Raw genomic sequence first — 19,154 nt, 5'->3', positions numbered from 1 at the left:
TATTCTTTAAACATGCTATCTTGTGTATTGTCTACGGTTTCCATCCATGTACCAATACTAGTTATATTAATTACGTGGCCGAACGCATCTAAATGTCGCAGCAGTTGCATTTACAAAAAAGATATGGAATCGAGTGGCTATCACTGAAAAAAGGTTCCATATCAAGTAATAGCTGGATACTCGCTTCTTGGTTTCCTTAGACGACAGCAGTAAAATATCAAAGTAATGAAGACACAGTTTAGTTATGGCGGCACCAACAATGACAATAAGATGCTTAACCTTCATTTTTTATTTTTATTAATTCTTGCTTTACTTAATATAATGTCTTGCTTTATTAATTCAAAATATGTAGACCTGCTGCTGCTGCCTAGGCTCATTCTTTGCTAGAATGGATTAGAAGTTCGCCCGATTGTGCGTGTACCTACCTAAGAGAATTATTTAAAATCAGCTTCGTATAAAATTCTCTTTCCGGTCCAAGTAGGACATGTTGCCAAAAAAACAAGTATACATCACAAAATCAATCAGAGAAAGCTTAAGTGGCTCGCGAATGCTGTTCCTAAAATGAACCGCTCAAAAATCGACACTAACGTTAGTACTTTGAAAAAAAAAACCTGTTAAAGAGCTTAGAATGATCTTAGGGAGTATCGCTCACCCAAGCTTGCCTTCTAGATGCTACTGATGGAACCTCTTAATTCTCCTAACAAAATTGCTACAGATCCCTTCGTTTGATCGTTGGTTTATCAAATTGAGCTCCTGCGGTTTTATGTGTTAAGGCGCTGTGTATGAAAATTGCACTTAAAGTGTTATTATTAATATTAGTTCCCGTTTTAAAGAAAACCTGTAAGTACTTGAATAGTCATTACTCTATAGATGCATAGTTATATTTATTATTATATAATAATAATAGTAATATAGAACTGAATATGTAGTTACTTGACCCTTCTCGCCCATTTATCACCAAGGGAAAAATAGGACCGCATTCAAACTGAGCAAAGATATGTGTTCATGAATAACTATTATGCATAACCGAAACAGTTTCATATCTCGATGCCACACGCAATCAGTATTGACTTAATGTTTTTACTGTACGTTATGATCTTGCGTCAAGGACGCTACACGAAGGTTCCACCTTTTATAACGAAAAGACAGTGTTACTGCAGCTGTATAGAGCGCCCAAAATAGGACTTATGGCAGGTAACTGACTTCGCTAATAGCAACAACTTCCTGTTAGGGATATATGTCAGTTTAAACGATTTGACAGACAAGGCTGAACGGATATGCGAAGCAGCTACTGACGGGAGCATACGGAACGTCATCTAACGTCTTCACTGCTCTGTGACCACTGGGCAGCCATCCTTCGTCTAGTCTGGGAAGCTCAAATAAATTTCATATAGTGAATTGTTAAGACGCACTCTTAAATGGAACAGTGACTTATTACGAGTTGTAGGCAAGAGAAACGTTATAAGCGAAAGCCGTTATTGGCAAAGAATCGTGAATTTCTTAGTAATAATTATTTCAGATCAAGGTCAAAACGGTGTTCCCTTGGATGGAAGTCTGGACGGGTGTTTTTGAAAGCTAACACTAAAAATTCGTATAAACGTACAGAGAACGAATTTTGCCAGATATGTATCTTTTTTTTCAATAAATATGGATTACTGGGCTTATTGTCGCGATCAAAGTAGTTTTGCGAAAAATCCAACTGTAATTCTCTCAATCTACAAAATGCTATAAAAAATATGGCTTTGTAAAAGGCTCGTTGAATAGCTAGCGTTTTTTCTTTGTCTTTTTTTTTTCAGGTTTTCCATTGGATGGCGTAACCTGTAGATTGAACTAGATAATCACTCGAATCACATCACAAGCTCCCCAGAAAAAAGAGCAACAATCTTTTGAGTCTAGTGTCAGATACAAAACAGCAAACATACGAATTTTTTTATACTACACTGTTTATGTTGTATTAGAACTGCTTGCTGAATAATGATCATAAAGATCTCACTGACTTTCGTTTGTCTAAAGCTTTTCATAAACCCCTGCAACAATTTCTTTAGTGATATCCGTTTCTGGTTGCCAGACATGCTTTTATTCTCTGCACCGACCTTTTATAGATTTATTGATTGATTCTAAACAATTGTGGAAACCCAAACTTTCAAAGGGTCGTAACAGATAATGGCAGCCATCACTCTGATGGAGACAGGGGAGGGGGGGGGGGGGGTAAACGCAAGAACGAACAAAAGCGGAAGTAGGGTGCCACAGAGAACACATGGCAATGTTTCGTAGTCAATACGGTGAGAGGATCAACGAAGAACAAACAGATCCACGATGTGCAGGACGAAAAGAAAAAGTTACCTTTAGTGAAATTTTGGCATCTATGATTAAACAGACATGGCGGGAGAAAGCGTACGCGCAAACGAACATGGCACGCAGGGAAATTTTTAGAATGATGTAATTTTTTTTAAAGATGCGATAGAAACCATAAGGCCATAGAACCCCCTAAAACAGGGCCGCCAAACGTGGTCCGACTTAGAGCTTCCATGACCCTTCCAGCAGGAACAATGACAAAAATTATCATCAGGGACAATGTCCTGTGGGCGGCATTGAGCATAACAAGAATCAAGGCGTTCCCAGACTTGCTGTTATCAGTATGGCCTCAGGAATTGAAGCTGGAACTAATATTACTGATGCGATCCGTCAACTTCTCAGGGAGTTGGGCCGACTTCAAGGAACAGGTATTACCTTTCAGAGGGCCATTAGAAGCATTCACTTGTCTATCAAGCTAGATCATAATCAAAGCTGAAGGATAATGATATGTTGTCCTTAATTGCGGGAAGGAGGCGGAATATGGGACCCTGCGAGACAGTCTTGGGGAATATTTTGTATGCAGACAAAATGCAAAACCTTGAACAGGTCATTGGCCCACGCTGCTCGAAACACCAAATAAGCGAACTTCCTAAAATAGAAAAACCTTCGGAAAAAGTAAAAGAAGGCTGGATTTAACAAGGCGTTGATTTTCAAAATCAAAGACGGAGTATCGATAGGATTCGCAACGATTTGGCGCTATTTTTAAAGGATGGGGTTAGAGAACTCAAAATAGAGGTAGCCAGGTGAAACGACAGGTTGCGCTGCGCCGGTCTGAATGCCCAACGTGCTAGTGACCAAGGTTCTATTACGAAAAACCATCAAAATGCGTTCAAGCACGAAACTGCTCGAAAAAGAAGGAATGTCTAACTACCAGAACTAAAAATAATCGCCAAATTCTTTAAATAAATCTCGCTATGCGCAGGGAGACATTCAATTTTTTCGAAAGCAGCATGATACAGCAAATAATCGAAATAGGCCTCGTTTTCACTGTGTTACCATCCCATTTATAGCTAAAAAATAAAAACGTCTGATTAGCATTCAAAGAGGAGGAAAGCTACGAAACTACGAACTACGAAAATAATCGAAGAGCAAGAAGACGTTAAGGCGACCAAAAACAAGGCAGGCACATTAAACTCATGGTTAAAAATTTAACAGACACTATTATAAGAAAAGTCATTGAGGTGGCACTCGATAGATTTTTGAAAACGAAAGAAAACTGAGGTTGAGAAACTAATTAAAAAGACAAATGAAGGATAGTCCACAGCCCTCAGACTTCCGAGTACTACAACGGTCAAGACCTTGTCATACGTCAGGCCGGTCGATTTCTCATATGCATTGAATCTCGATATAGGCCAACATTACCTGCTGTTTGAGACACCAAAAAACTGGACAGATGACTCGAGAGTGCTAACTTGAAGCAGGCAGTGAGTAGGGTTGGACACATGACTCGAGAATACTAACTTGAAGCATGCAGTAAAAAGGGATGCCACAATGCGATACCCTCGGATACAAAGAATGCACAAAGAAGGTGGACTGCTACAGGCGGAGACAATCATGCGGCAAGCTGGGTTGTATACTGTATATAAATCTAGAGCCTGCGTGAAAAAGGCTTCTTACAGAGAACACGAATCGGAGCCGTCTTACGATCTCAAATAGAGAACTTGAAGGACAGGACAAAAAGGGCGACGCGGATGAGCACACTGAGCGAACACAGTTAAATAAACGCAGTTTGGTAAAAGTTTTAAATCAGGTCGTTAAAGGCAGCACACTAGAAAAAAGCTTCTGGTAAGCAATACTCCGCCGCATTACCCGTAGTTGAAAGCCAGTAAACAAAAGGAAAAAAAACGTATGTGAAATGCTTTAGCTTCTATAAGTATATTGTTATTGCAGCAGGCAAGCTAATTACTAATTAGAAAAAAAAACTGTTAGGAAAGACGAATTTCTGCTTTTAAGCAAATCAAACAAAGCTTTTGCATCGAGAAAAAGAATCTACAGTGAGAGTTACTGAGAGAATCTTGGATAAGTTGGGACCCTTAACGATGCAGGGTTGATATGTATGAACCATTAATAAAAGTGTGCAAGAGAATCGCAACTCACTTTTAAAGAAGGAAGCTGGTGACAGTGAAATAACAATATAGCAGAATAAGGAAGATCAAAGATTGCGTAGAAGAATTAAAATAATGCGGACGATAAGAGTTTATGGTTTAAATGGCTCGTTCCTGTTCAGACTGAACAAAACCTATACTTTGGGCGTTACGCTCACTAAAACCTTTTTTCCTGTTAAGCTTCACGTCCTTACCCAAGCTCGAATTTTCGTTTAAACAGCACTAGGGGCCGAAGAGAGAAATGGCAGACGCCCGCCGGACCATTTGTCTGGGGATATCCTCCAGGTTTCCTACCGTTTTCCTCCCGTTTCTCCTTCTCATACAAACCCTTATACAAGCCCAGTTGCACGTCGTTTACATTTGCAGTTCCAAAATTAGCCTTTCAAAACGTCCTTTTTTTACAGGATTTCTCGAGCCCTAGCCAAGCCTATTTTTTAGCCATTCATGGTACCATAATTTTTTTCACGCTAGTTTTTATTATCTGTGAAGAAATGTGACTTTTCAGGGAATGGTTGCGGGTTGTTTTTGCCGCTACTGCTGTTTTGGTCTTTTCGAAAACTGGGCATGTCAATGACGTAATAATTGCATTATCGTCTTCCCTTAGAATATGATGAAAACATCTTCTATGGGGTCTTGGCAAATCTAAAAAGGTGGGTTTAAAGGTCTAAATGTTTCGAGTTTACGTATGATACTACATTCCATCAGTAGGCTGGCTTTTAGCACGAAATAAAATGTGTTTACGATTGGACTCAAGCTCATGTCACCGTATCCTGCTAGGGAATAGGTGATCTTAGTTATTGATTTTCTTCCAGACGCAGTTTAATAATTTCTGACTATCCGGGGATGGAGCCTTCACATATGAACTCTCAGAATGACTATTCATATAATTTTTCATTTTGAATCGCCTCCTTTTCCGCCTGTTCTATCTCCGGCGTCCTTCTGCCATCGCTCCTATCTCACGGTCGTTTCCTTTCTTCAGTTGTTAATTCCCAGAGTAGAGTTTCGGCTAGGGCGCTCAAGACGTGTTGACCGTGCGGAAGACTTGTGTAATGCACAGCACAGGCACTCCCTTCATCTTACCAAAATGTTTTCTATTCGAGATCATATCTGCCATCTTCTTCATGTGATAGACATCAATAAGTGGTCTGCTCTCTGCATCAACAAGTTGGCCCGTGAATGCTCGGCACAATCCTGACTATCAAGTTTGCTTCTGCTGTTGTCCTTTTCACGTGTATTCTGCCGCTGAGAGCTTAGTAAGGTTCACACATACGTATTTACCCCGTTTATCACCTGAATTTGCCTATAAGATAGGCAACGATTTATCGGTCGCATTTTTCTTCCTTGTAACGAGCAAAAACGCCGTCTTGGCCTGATGAGTGATGGCTAAATTATCTGCATACGCCACAGTTTCTAGTCCCTTAGGGGGGTAGAAAAAAATGTTATTGTGTATTATGTTCCAAAGCAGCGGCCCGAGAATGGATCCTTTTGGGGCGTGCGCTTTCATGTCTGTAGTAGTTCTCGTGTTTATGATCCTCCTCTTCGATAAATGTTTAGAAATTACTCCGACCGGACATGGGAGCACTCTTCTGATCATGGTGTTTAAGATTATCTTCCAGAAAGTGCTACTAAAACACTATTGAAAACGTTTGATTTGTTCAGAGGGCCGCTCACATCTTTTTAAGCTGGATCTGCAAGCAATTTTTATTCTCTGGACCACTTGGTCGATAGAACAGTGCACCCGTCGATTTTTTGAATCCAAGCTGCAATGCTGAAAATTGATTAAAGTTCTTCAAAAATTTCAAAACTTTTTCTTCCATAGTATTCACCCGGAGAACGTTTTTATCTTGCCTCGTATAGTCTTGTGTGGACAACAATAAAGTTTTTCGTCAAGGAGTACCTTTCAGCACTTCCGCTTGTTGCTTGCAGTACTCGGCATTGTGAATATGCAGCCCTCAGCTCAGGGAGCATATACCACCACTCTTGATAACCTTCCGAATTAAGCGAGTCTTTTTGCTATGTTGGGATTCCACCAGTACTTTAGTTTCACCAACTTTGCTTTTCGAAGATGTAGAACAAGCGTTGAGGACTACTTGTTGAAGCTCTTTTCTGTCATTTGTGGGACCATGTTCTGTTATTATTTTGCATAAAACCTATTTGAACTTTTATGGGCTTCTTCGCCTAAAGCTATTTTAACGGTGATGTTTTTTTAAGCAAGAGAATATTCTATGCAGTGGTGCTCGCTAATGTTTCTCTTTTCTGAGAATATCCGATAGTTCAAGATTCTTTCATTCTGTACCCACCACGATTAGGTCTAAAAAAATTTCCCTTCTGCTCGATGGAAAGTCAGTTTCAGCGCGTCGATTAGGTTAATAGCAGCGGTCGATTCGAGAACCGCTATCCCGTTACTGCCCGGATGCCTAGAATCCCAGGTTTCTGCCGCTGCGTTAAAATCTTTTTACGAAAACTTTGTTCAGGTGTGGTGTGTTTCAAATGGATTAAAAAAAAAATTGAAACTTTGAATCAGCTCCGAACAATTTGGACTTACGTTGCGCGATCCGATCTGTTTACGCCAACTTAGCCACTTGGAAAATAGGGATTGCGCAGCTGTCAAGTATGCAAGCACTTTTCTCCCTATTCACTTCTCATCCTGGTTTGGCGGTGCTGAGGCAAGGCCCGGTGCACTAGTAAGTGTAAGCCTAGCACCTCTTCTGTAAACTACTTTCTCCACCGTTATATTGGTCGACTGCGGTGGAAGTTGACCTGTGTCACTTTATGATGGTTATTAATTTTTGGTGGCCCAGATTTCTATCGTACCCAATGGGTCAACCATCCGTCGCTGTACGTTGTTATTTTTTTGCATACTCTGTGCAACTGTTTCATTCTTCAAACTTCTTCTGCCCCTGTCTAGTTATTGTCTTAAGCTGGTTCATCCTGCATTGCTTTTTTCCGCGTCTCAATAACTTCCTTGTACTAAGGGCATACCATGGAGGTAGCAGCGTATCCTTCCATGTTAAATTCACAATAATGAGTGTATCGGTTGCATTCTTTCATTAAACGTCTAGTTGCTCCGTCTTTGTAGCATCGTTTTCATTCTACTTTACCATGCTTGTACGCTCGTACAAGGTAGCCAAACCCGCAACAGCTGATGCCTGTGGGAAGTTAAATTCCCTTCTCTAGCCGGCAATTGGAGCCACCAAAATTTCCCGTATGTCAGCATAGTGCCAAGGCAGTGCAAGCCGCCACTTTTTCCCATACGGGGGTCTTCTGTTTGAATTCTCGTATCCTCGGGCATCTTTTCAACCTCCCGTAATTTTTTTTTTATATCCGTTTAGCCCACGTTAAAAGGGGACATCACGGATGACCACCATAAAGGCGGGGCTAACTACGTCATACACATCAAACTGATGATTTCCGCAAAAGTTCCCATGCCTCCAGGTATTGTCTCTGTTACGCTAATGATAATATCGAAGTTCCTAGTGTTTATAACCGGGCTCATCGTGACTTCATGCGGTTAGACATGATCCCCGATCGTATTTAGAGTAGTTATAGAAGTCAGTTTTTCCTTAACTTTGACCGTGCCCTGTGTACTTATCTACTTCTTTGTTCCACCGCGGGATTCGCTGTGTACACTAGGGAATTCCGTCCCCTCTCTAGCTGAGATTTCGACATGACTAAGACTCAGCCGAGAGCATGCCTTAACAAAGCAGATTCTTCCAAAATATGAAAAACCAAATTTTTTCCTTCTTTGGATACTTTGCGCGTAGCTTAAGTAACTTTTTCAAGAGTGTCAGAAAACTAAGTGAAGGACTCTCTCGCGACATCATGTCCATTATCAGATACCTAATGGCCAGCCAGTGTTTAACAGTAGAGAGATGGATACTTTCAAACATCTCAATAACATTGCTGTGTAACAAGGGATGCTGATCCCATCGTCGGTAGCTTTGCCACATCTAGTATTGAAATATATTGCATAGTTAGCTGATCCAATGAGCTACATTTTTTTAAAAGCCGTGTATGACCAACACGTTGCAAGGGTGCTTCCATCTGAAGCGTTGTTTGCTTAAAAGAGTCTTCAAGCCAGTCCCTCGCAGTCGCTGAGCGTTGTAGCTTTACCGAGGTCACTTTCGTCTGCTTGTGGTTGTTACATCTACTGAATGTGGTGGGTTCCAGCATGAACGGCTAGGCTAAGCAAGCTTGCCGGCTTTCATTCAGCCAAAAAATTCAGTTCCGAATTTTCTTCCAAGAGCAGTTTTATATAGCTACGATACTCTACTAGTGCAACCAGTGCTGAGGTCTGTAACTGCAGCGCATCATTTTTTCTTTGTAAGTCCTTATTTCACAATTTTCTCATCCTTAGTCCCTTATTCTTGGCCTATAATTCGGCCAGTCAATATATTTTTACCATCAGTTGCTACTTTGTTTTCTCAGATCTTTCAGTGTCTTATTAATAAACGGTAAATCACCGTAGCTGACTGGTAAGCTACTAGAAAATCTGTCTCTATCTCGTTTACCTCCTTTTTTTTGCTTTGTCCCCCTTTTCTTTCGCGCGACAGATGGATAGGCAACTTCAGAGTAGTTGATTTTCTCAGGATGCGCCTTGTTGGTGTCTTAATGCCTACTTTCATCATGAGCTGCGAGCCCATCGCATAGGTATCTTCTGCTTCGCTTCTTTCTATACTCTGTACTTTCCTTGTGCTTAAATCATTGCCCAACGCATAAGATTCTATCTTTCCAGCGAGTGTCGTGTACTACATCACCGAAAATCCGTTTTCACTTCGAAGGGCAGGTCTGCTTTTGCTCTCATCCGCGGTTTCAGAAATTTCCTCACCTCTTGGCAAGCCTGCGTAACGTCCTGGCCGGCCCTTTAAGGGGGAGACCACGGCACCAAACCTGATAATAAAAAGAATACCTCTCCAGTTAATCGCAGACGAAATAGACACGGCAATTAAGTTTGGATGGTGAACTGGCTATGATTAATCTATCTTTCTCTTTTTTCAAGTAGGTCAGAAGTTACGTGAGAATTAGCTCTCAGAGCTCTAAAAGATGCGTTATGGGCTGCTAAGGACTGACTCTACATCTTTAATGTCTCAGTTTTAGTTTGCAGATTCCTCTTGAGATAAGTGAGCTTAATCAATTGTTAGCTTACGTCTCTGCCCCCTAAAAGCGGCATTTAATTACTATAGAAGTCACGAAATACTCTGACGACCCCACAGCTTGTAGTCAATGCTCTGTTTTGCATAGAAGATCTAGCAAGATGTCGAAGTAATTGAGAAAAAGGAAAACAGCGGAATGATTTACCGGCGCATTGGTCAGCAATTTGAGTGCCCTCTAGCGGACTACGTAGCTGATAGTAGGTTGATAGACAGGCTAATTAATCCTCTGCCTCCCGCGAGCTGACAGTCGTATTCCGGTCAACACTCCAAAACCCTCTTGGGTTGGCTTACAATCAAGACCAGTCACTCTAGGCTCAACTATCAAAACAGGAAGTCCATACACAAAGAAAAAGGAAAATGTCATTCGCCTTTCCGACTCTTCCGAGTATTAAGAGATCACACCTAAAGTTACTATAGATAAGGTTACAAAAGCCGGCGAACCAAGTGGAGCAGAGTGCCAAGGTTGAATGGCATTCCGTGTGAAAACTATTATTTAATTTTCGCCTCAGTCGCCAAAATTTTCACAAAAACCAGTGACGAAGGGACCTTTCTTAATAATTTCAAATTCTAATTTCAAAAGTAAATGAAGCTTTTTGGGCTATCTGTCTTTTAAGCATGCCAGCGAAGAAATGAAGCAGTCATTGAAACTCGTGTTTGCGACTGTTTGTTCCTGACAATCCTTCTACACATTCAAAAAGGTTTTCAACAGTATATAACAGCAAGTCGTTTTTCTCAGACTAAGAGAGAGCAATGTTTAAATATAAATGATGTGCTATCAAACTACCTCAAGAATAGCGAATTACACTGTAATGGTACAATTTTCCAAATGACATTTAGTATTTCTCAGGGATTCACTCTTGGACTACTATTATATGTCCTTGCTTCTGACGATGGGTTTTGCGAGACCGCCGGTGGGCGATGAACTAGTAAAGTGTAAAAGAACTAGCCATTACCAGTTGTGTGCGTTCACTGGAATTACTGTAGATGAGGGCAAACGGCGTCTTAGATGGGATATCATAATGGATGAGCGAAGATAGTTTGACATTGACCTTTACCAAGAGCAAAGCACTGTTCCTTATTAAGCACAAGAAATACCAACAGTTTCAAATAGAATTCAGCAGAGTAGTAGTTAAGACAGCTAGATACCTCGACGTCCACTTACATTAGCAAACCCAAAAATCAAGACTGCAGCTGGCAAGCCGACTAAAGACGCCATTGAGCTGATGCCCAACATTTAAAATTTTTAAAAAAGAAGAATGCGGGCTGCTATGTCGGATCAAAACAATTTGGAATATCAATATAGGTATAGAAAGTAACCTCAAGAAAGCATACGTACCGGGTACTCTACGGGATCCAAGTGATTCTCGCACTCAAAGTGACACAGGAATACAAAGCGATACTTTGGAATCACCAGTACTAGCGAGTGCCATCTAATGGTACTTTAAAGAAAAACAGCGGTAACGCTGGTCTACTATGACCTTAGAAACCAACGAAATTTAGAATGCCTGAAAAAAGCTCTGAAGAAGCTCTACGAGGCCTAGCCCCAAACGTTAACGACGTGATAGATAGGCCAGGGGGACAATTTATCTACATTTTAACCCAAACCTTCACTGGGTATGCAAATTGGTAAACATAAAAGAATAGAAAAACCCCACTGGCATACCGCGTATATTGTGTAGCGAGATTATGTCAGACTCATGTTGATGCCCTGCATAGTTCAAGGCTAAGCCACGAAAGGACACATTGACAGAAAAACAAGAAGCGCACTAAAGGAGTAGTTGCAAATCCTTGTGAAATACATTACAGAGTCCAGAGAACAATAGGGTACTGGAAAAAATATTAGCCAGAGCTCTCCTACGAAAAACAACAGAATTAAAGGAAAGCGATTGGGTAGAGTGGTGTAGAAAACAAGAGACGGAGCTTACAGATTGCAAGAATTCCAAGATCCAAACTCAACTGTTGGGGTAGAGTCCGACATTATTCTAGGTCGCGGTGAGGCATCCTCGCCTAGTAATGTGCAATAAACACTGAACCAGTCGGTTTATAAAAAAGCCCGTTATCTGAACTAAGAAAGGACAAAGTAACAATGGCAAGCTGGTCGACTTATGATAAAAACGATGTAACCATCTGCTACAATCGTCCCAGGCTGCACTCGAGGGGGGCTTGGAAGGCTTGTGACTTTGTTTGCATTACTGTAGCAGCCATGCGAATGTGCTACAAATTCCCGAACTCTAGTTTTGAAAACTCCTACGTTTTTTTGGCCTCTTAGGAGAAACCCCGGTTGAACGCAACCAAGCGGTGCTCACGGGGATTTTAGTACAACTCCCTTCGATTAAGGGAGCATATGCATTTTGCTCAGGAAAGCGCTTCTGCTTGTATTTTTGGCTAGAAGAGGCCCCAAGCTATTCAACACCACACAAATCCGCTTCTTACGGAGAAAACTAGGAAACCTCTGACGGCCTAGACGAACTAACTAAATAAAAAAAATGATGATTTAAAGAAGGAATTTAATAACAATATTAAAAGGAATAAATACATACAAAATTCTCACGGAACACAAAGTTAAGATAAATTCCCACTGAAACCCCAAGAAACTGGCAAGGAGCTGCTGGATGATGCCATTAGCAGGAGCTGCGATATGCTTCAAAAGGTCCTTAAACATGATATACTTAAGTACCGCAAAACGTGATAGAGATCTTGGCAATAACTTGCAAGGCCGACCACTGCCCATTCTATAATTAATACAAGTGAACCTAAGTACTACTGATAGATAACTTAGGTTCCAAAAAGCTTGTAACAGAACTAGAGCAACCTGCACCAATTTCGAAAAAGAGGGCTTCAATGGAGCAATTTAGTGAAATCCAAGAAGCCACGAGAAAACTGTGTGAGGGAATATCGTAGATTACGTATGTTGACGGTAACGCAGCTCCAAAGCAAACCTGCTCGGCTTTTTTTTCGATTTCTCGTATTATTTGGTGATAAACTTCCTTTCATCGTCAAATCCATGCTTAAACAATCAGTACAAAATATATGATAACAAGGAATAGTCAAATTACATGATCAGAGTCTGAGAAAATGCCAAGCAAAACTACTCGACCGGTGTCCACAAAACGCTAAATGGCCAGAACGTTTTTGCCTATTTACAACTGTTGAAACTTCCGACAAGTCCATGTAAACTAAATGGGTGCTAGGGTATTCATTGAGCGTTAAGACTAGTTTTGATGCTCTCCTAGGGACCACCAGGAAAACAGCTAAGTTGGCTTCGTCCAGAAGATTCATCGCCGCAAAAACGAATTCTTGTGAGGGCTAGTGATTTGTTATATAATCACAACGCCGAGGCTAGACCTCTGGCTATTGATGGTCAGCCGACGGCTCACTGATATCCGCATAATCGGCTGGAACTAGAAACACATTTATTGAAACAATATATCTTTCACGCCCGTTCCATTCCACCACGCCATCAGATGAACTGCCTTCACCCTCCATTCAGTTTTTTAATATCTCATAGGCGACACGCCGCTACCATGGTTTGCGTAATCGATATGTACTGCATAACTCTTTTTTAGACGCTTTATACAGACTTGAACTTCGACGGCAATTTTAGATATGTGTCGTACTGGTAGCGAGAGCAGCATAGAAGGACGGGATTCCAAACGCCCGCGCTAAGGGGGTGTTGTTTTAAAGGAGGGGAAGTCCAATGTGGACCACTTTTCAAACCTCAGATACGATGATCTATGGGGCCATAAACAGGCCCCGTAGCGATTTTAAAGGGTAAACAGTGCTGTTCTTTTACACCCACACCTTGTACCTTCCTGTGTAAATCTCTTGAAAGCACTGCACAATTGGCATGTCTGCGAGGGCCTTTTTCAGAATAAGAAATTCTTAGCGCAGGGTGGCTAACGGACGTTTAGCTTTTAACAAGTCATACAACGAATTGGCGGTTCCGGCAACCTCGCAAAAACGACGGTAGTATGCTGCCAGCCTCAGAAAAGTATGCATGTAAAGGGGGTTGTAGAGGGCTCAGAAGTACCTATAACGATTGCCTGCTCTGAGTCAAGGAAGATACCTTACACAAGGCTGTATAATCAAGGTTCGGAATATGTTGACGCTTTAAAATGTATATTCGTAGTGCGCTAAACAAAGTACTTGCGAGGAGTTATTCAAAATTTCTGGACCTTTCTGGAAAAGGTTACCATCATTTAAGTAAACCAAAGTCACTTGATATCATAGCTTGTTCATTAAGCGCTCGAATGGAGCGCCTGACGTTTCAAAGAGCATCCGCCTTGAATTGATACAATCTGTTGAGTGTGCAAAGCGCTATTAACTTCTTATCGTTGATTGCTGCAGAATCGGCCGGTAATCACTCAGCGGATCTAAAACGGAAAATATTTGTGCTCTTCTCAATGCGTCGAGTACGTCTTCCTTTCACTGCGTCCTCTTACTTCGCTGCGTTCAACCTTCACTAGTCTACATAAAACCGGATCAAATCACCTTTCTTTCTTAGAGGACGACAGGTGATGCTTAGGAGCAAAAAGTTGTTATCCAGCAAAAAGGGCTGGCCATCCGTCGGGATGACGTGCATTCTAAAAAAAGTGTTTTCGCTTCGACCAGACAACTCGACCGAATAATATTGATCAGGCCAACAGAACCCTTTCCAATACGGCTAGCCCACTTATTAAATATGTCGAAACTTTTCAAGTGTCTCGTAATTCTGAGCCCGGCTTAACCTCGTGGCGCCTCTGACGAAGAAAGGCAGCTTCTCAAGATTAGTTACCAAAAACCTCACACTTATTTTCCGGACTTGTAGTCACTACGCTGTCCGGCGTTACAAGTGCACCTACCTTAAACTTAAAGTTAGCACCTATTTTAACGATTCAGCGGTCATCATTGCAACAAGTAGAAAAATATGATCCGACGGGCTCTGGGGCAAACGACTGTTTAATGAATAAAACGGGCTTACGCCTATAAAAAGTTTCCAAAAAATAATGTTGTGTACCAGGTTGTAGGCAACAGCAAGTATATTCACCTGCTTCCCTCCAATTTTTAGCTTGATTTCCCGCATCTGTGGCAGACACTGCTGCTGAGCGTTGTTGAGTTCCGCAGCCCGTTTGGCGGGTTGAACCCAAAACCACAGATCGGTATACACTTATCTCAGTGCCGGCGTGCAGCGCGGCCTGCACTAATCCACCATATTCCAGCTTCGTGTCGACCGCAAGCTCCGACAGTGCATCAGTTTTAATACACTGGACAGCTGTGGACGAAGCTAGCGAGGCCTTGGGCCCGATGATCGCATGCATGTGCAGTTGACTGTAAATGCCGCGCCTGCTTTGTAGCGGTAACACACGATATCGGTGCGTTGGTCTGCAAGCCTTGTCCAGCCAAGCCCGTTCGTTGGAAGCTCATCCATTTTATTACCTTCGTCGAATCGCCTGTATCATACGAAGTCGGACTGCCACGAAGTTTTCAAGGGTTTCACTGTTACACAGAAAAACGGGGTGCTTGTCATAAAGTTTAAATTCATCCATCAGAGCGCTTTTTGTCTTCATAAAGTCTTCAAAGAACCGTTTCGTCTTTACACTTTTGAAAAACTCCTCATAACAGCCGATTTTGTATGGGGAAAACGTTTACCCGTTGTTTTTTAAAAACCTCATAGATATCCGCCCCGGACAAGATTTGTAGGTCGTACTACGCCAAAACGAAACCGCAGAGACAGTGCGGCACTCGCTGCGCTACTCTGTCCTAGCAACAATTTCTGCTAGCCGCCGTCAAACTCGAGACTCCTGCAACTCCAGCTTGCTGTAATTTCCCCAAGGAAGGGCGAGCTAGATTACTCATTTTTCTGCGTTTTGCGATTTCACCACTGCCACCACAAAGTTTGGAACAACCGAGGTTCGACCACTCGCGACCGGCGATTAGTCGGCCAACCGGAGAATATTTCGGCCGCAGACGGCCGGAACAGGATATATATATATATATATATATATATTATTGGGGCCGCATACATGGATATGTGCAAGGAAGAGACAAATAGGTAAAGAATTAAGCTGTACGAGAAAAAGCGATAGCGTTGCAATCCAAAATGCCGATCGTCGCGTTAAAGAAACAAAATTTGAGTAAATTACGAATTGCAATGTCTAGCGCATTGGATAGAGTCGCACGCATAGCGACAACAACAGCCTTGGTTATGGAGTGATGGCGAGTATTAGACGCGGAAGACAACGTGGACCACACAGGGATCTAATCGCAATACTTGCAAAAGACCCTGGCAGCGAGCAGACAGCTAACACCGCCTCAACGAAAGCATATCTTTCACTTAATTAAACCGCGCCACAGGCTAAAGCGGCACTAAATACACCGCGGAGAGGACGTGGATCGGTGATAGGAAACGGCGTGTTTCTGTGCTTGTCACCAGCAGCTTGGAGAACAGCAATACGTACACAACGGACGACCTCGGCGATGAAAAAGGATGATGCCAATAGCAGCGAAACGGCAATGCACGCAGTAACGAGCTATGGTGCTACCGTTACCACGAACTCAATTACACAATTAAGGAGTTTCCATATATACGTGACGCGTACAATCTGGAGACACTGGCGAACGAACGGCACCGATGAGCACACAACAGCACAGTGTGTCAACGAAATAGCAGTCAATGCAACGCCGGAGAGCAACGAATAACCGCGAGTGGAGTAAAAACTTATTGAAATCGTTGCGTGCAAAAGTGTTTCCTTATTCGATAGTCTTGTCTCCATAGGTAAAACAATTTGGGGCACGATCTAAACAACAAAACACTGGCAACAAAAAACTACAATCAGGGACGCGGCTCTGACTAAAGGACAGCTATTAGGGAGCCATTCGCGGGCGCAAACCGTTGCAATGATAATTTCTCATGCTGAATTACTTGTACAACAAACAGAATAATATAGCCCTTAGAGAGTAGAGCAAACTGGTCCCTCTGGATTCGGTCAAGATTTGCCTTTAGTAATGAGTAGTTTGGTAGTCCTTTTTGTTTCGACGTAAGTAATGCGCCTAGACCGCCCTTTCAACAATGCGCATGGTGTGGATCTATACGAAGGTGACCCCAGTGAGGTGGATATATGCCAAAATGATGTGCGTACCGGTGAGACAGTATCGATAGTCGGATTATACGGCCCGTTGCGCTGTCCAACCAAAAGATGACGAGGAGATGATCACAACGGAGTAGTCACACTTTATAGCAATAGCGGAGCATTGATGCTGAACACGATTTCTTATCTAGAATTTGCCAGCTGAATAAATACCACAAAGGGGAAAGTGCAACTGTTAGAAATGGTGCTATCGTTACATAGTGTGTGTTCTATTGAAATTGAGCCTGTAAAACCGATCGAAGGCGCAGTGCTGTTGGAAAAAAAACAACTGTGGCTGTTATGCAACCTAAGACATGGATAGACGGTGGTGCCGATAAGCAATGTAAGTTGGATATTACTAAGGATGCTCTGGCTCCACAAGGACGTCTGATTCACTATGACAAGTTCATGGTATTACGAGGAGGCGCGAATTAACGGCAGTGCAACAGATAAAAACCATAACGTTCGAAAAACTGACCATGGAAAATAAGGTTCCATCTATTTCGAAGCAAAAGCTGTGCGAGATGTTGTAGCGTATGCAGTGTGTTTATAGCAGATATAAGCTCATTGGGTTGTACCAGATTTCACCGAGTTCGATATGGGAGCGAGCCAGTGGCGGTTAAACCATATCAATTATCATTAGCCGAACGGGAAGTGCTGCATGACGTCGACAAACAGGGGTATGATTAGTCCATCTTAAACAAACTATGAGAGTCCAGTGCTTTAAATAAAAAAAAGGAATGGCAAAAATCGTTTGATGGTTTCCATATGCCACTGATCCACGGCGTATTGCGAGTTGTCGGTAGAAAAAAGCTGTATTCTTCGTTCGTTCTGACCTGTGGGCATTTCCAAATACCGGTTCCGCCCATATCAGCCGAAAGTGCTGCTCTTTACGCCTAACGAGCTATTCCGTAACGTAACGATGATGAGGCTATGCAACGCCAAAGATAATGTTAAATTTAAAGAACGAAACCGGAAGACCAATAGCATCTTCATTCCTTGACCATATGATTACCGCGAACGATAGCTATAGAGATCAATTGGCAAACGTCGAACGTTACGAGCGCCTGCGGCTGCTAACCTAAAAGTGCGACTAAGCAATTATCGATGAAGGCAGTCAAGTTCTTCGGTTTTCGACTTTAAAACGCATGGAATAAGTAACATAAAGTGATCCGATTTTGCAACCCAAAGACCAGGCAAAAGTGCGGCAATTTGTTAGGCTGAGCGGCTTCTTTTGATTATTCGTGCCTGAGTACGCGAACATTGCCGTTCCATTTAGTGCCCTGTTGATAAAGCCCACGAGCTATGAATGGGCTGGAAAAAGGAAAAAAAACCGGTAAATCAGTTTTAACGCGGCGAGTTAGTACCGTTCGTCTGGGTGCGGTTCTGCTGCAACGATACTAAGGAAGCTTACGATTAGTGAACGAAATAAGCCGGAAAATGTCATCTACAGAAATCAGTTATCATTCAACGAAACTTGAACAGTTGACCATGGTATGGGCAACGCAACGCCTACGTCATTTCCACACAGGCATAATTTACCGGTGTATTTACAACTGTGCCGAAAAGATGACCGTTTCAGAAACTATTTGTAGGCCATCTCAGTCAGCTACCAAGACTGTCGGAAAATGCGCATGTGCTTGTTGATGTTGATGAATTTTCCAATCTTGCTCTTTGGAGGCCAAGTAGTACTTGCAGTGCACACGTGGTTTGTTTTCATACGCGAGTATTTTTGTGGCACTGAGCTGATACAGCGGTTACGGGCAAAGGAACGATCAATACGGCAAAGAGGCAAGCATGCGCTTATCATAGCACAGCCACCTCAGGTCACGCAACGTTAAAAACAATTATCCGTTGTCTGCGTACAACCTGCGAGAAGCTAGACCTAAACTTTTGAACATCGACGCTGCTGATCGACCTTCAACGACCGGCAGTGTAACGACCAGTTGACGAAGTTCAATAAAGGGTTTATCGTAATATCGTCGAGACGCAGGCGAAATATGATAAGAAATATGACCGACGTTAAAGATCACATCGGGTGTGACATCACGTAGACGATGTCGTAGTGATGACACGTACGCCGTCGTCTTTGGGGATATGAATTAAATTATATACAAAAGTCCAAGGGCCGATGCTGATCATCAATGGTTTGCAATATGACACCTGCGCTCTCGTAGACTTAGTGGAAATGCGAGGCTACGAGACTTGCAGATACGATTATATAAGTTAGTTTACGATAAGAGGATCAAGTTACTCCAATTGACGACGACTTCTCCAAACATAAAGCGTCAACCCGCAGCGACGTTCGCCGACCGCATAAGCAACCAGCCAAAAGATTCTGAACAGCACTGCGAATACGGCGCAGGATTAAAAAATCGGGAACAAAAAAATTGAATAAATCCGATCGCATACTACAACGTCAATCCATATGTCGA

At 42.3% G+C, this 19,154-nt stretch overlaps 1 long non-coding RNA gene across 1 annotated transcript; it reads right to left on the bottom strand.

Moving 5' to 3' along the window:
• Window positions 1-237: 237 nt before the first annotated feature.
• LOC147755196 (uncharacterized) lies at window positions 238-18,836 on the bottom strand. Its single transcript, XR_015328315.1, has 3 exons — window positions 10,950-18,836; window positions 9,759-9,931; window positions 238-9,350 (listed from the first exon to the last, which is right to left on the bottom strand). It is a non-coding gene; the product is annotated as an uncharacterized LOC147755196 (long non-coding RNA).
• Between the last annotated feature and the right edge of the window lie 318 nt (window positions 18,837-19,154).

The sequence above is a fragment of the Varroa destructor genome, unplaced genomic scaffold, assembly GCF_002443255.2.
Source record: "Varroa destructor unplaced genomic scaffold, Vdes_3.0 BEIS01000005.1, whole genome shotgun sequence".
NCBI lineage: Eukaryota > Metazoa > Arthropoda > Arachnida > Mesostigmata > Varroidae > Varroa > Varroa destructor.
This window is presented reverse-complemented; position numbering and strand designations above follow the sequence as displayed.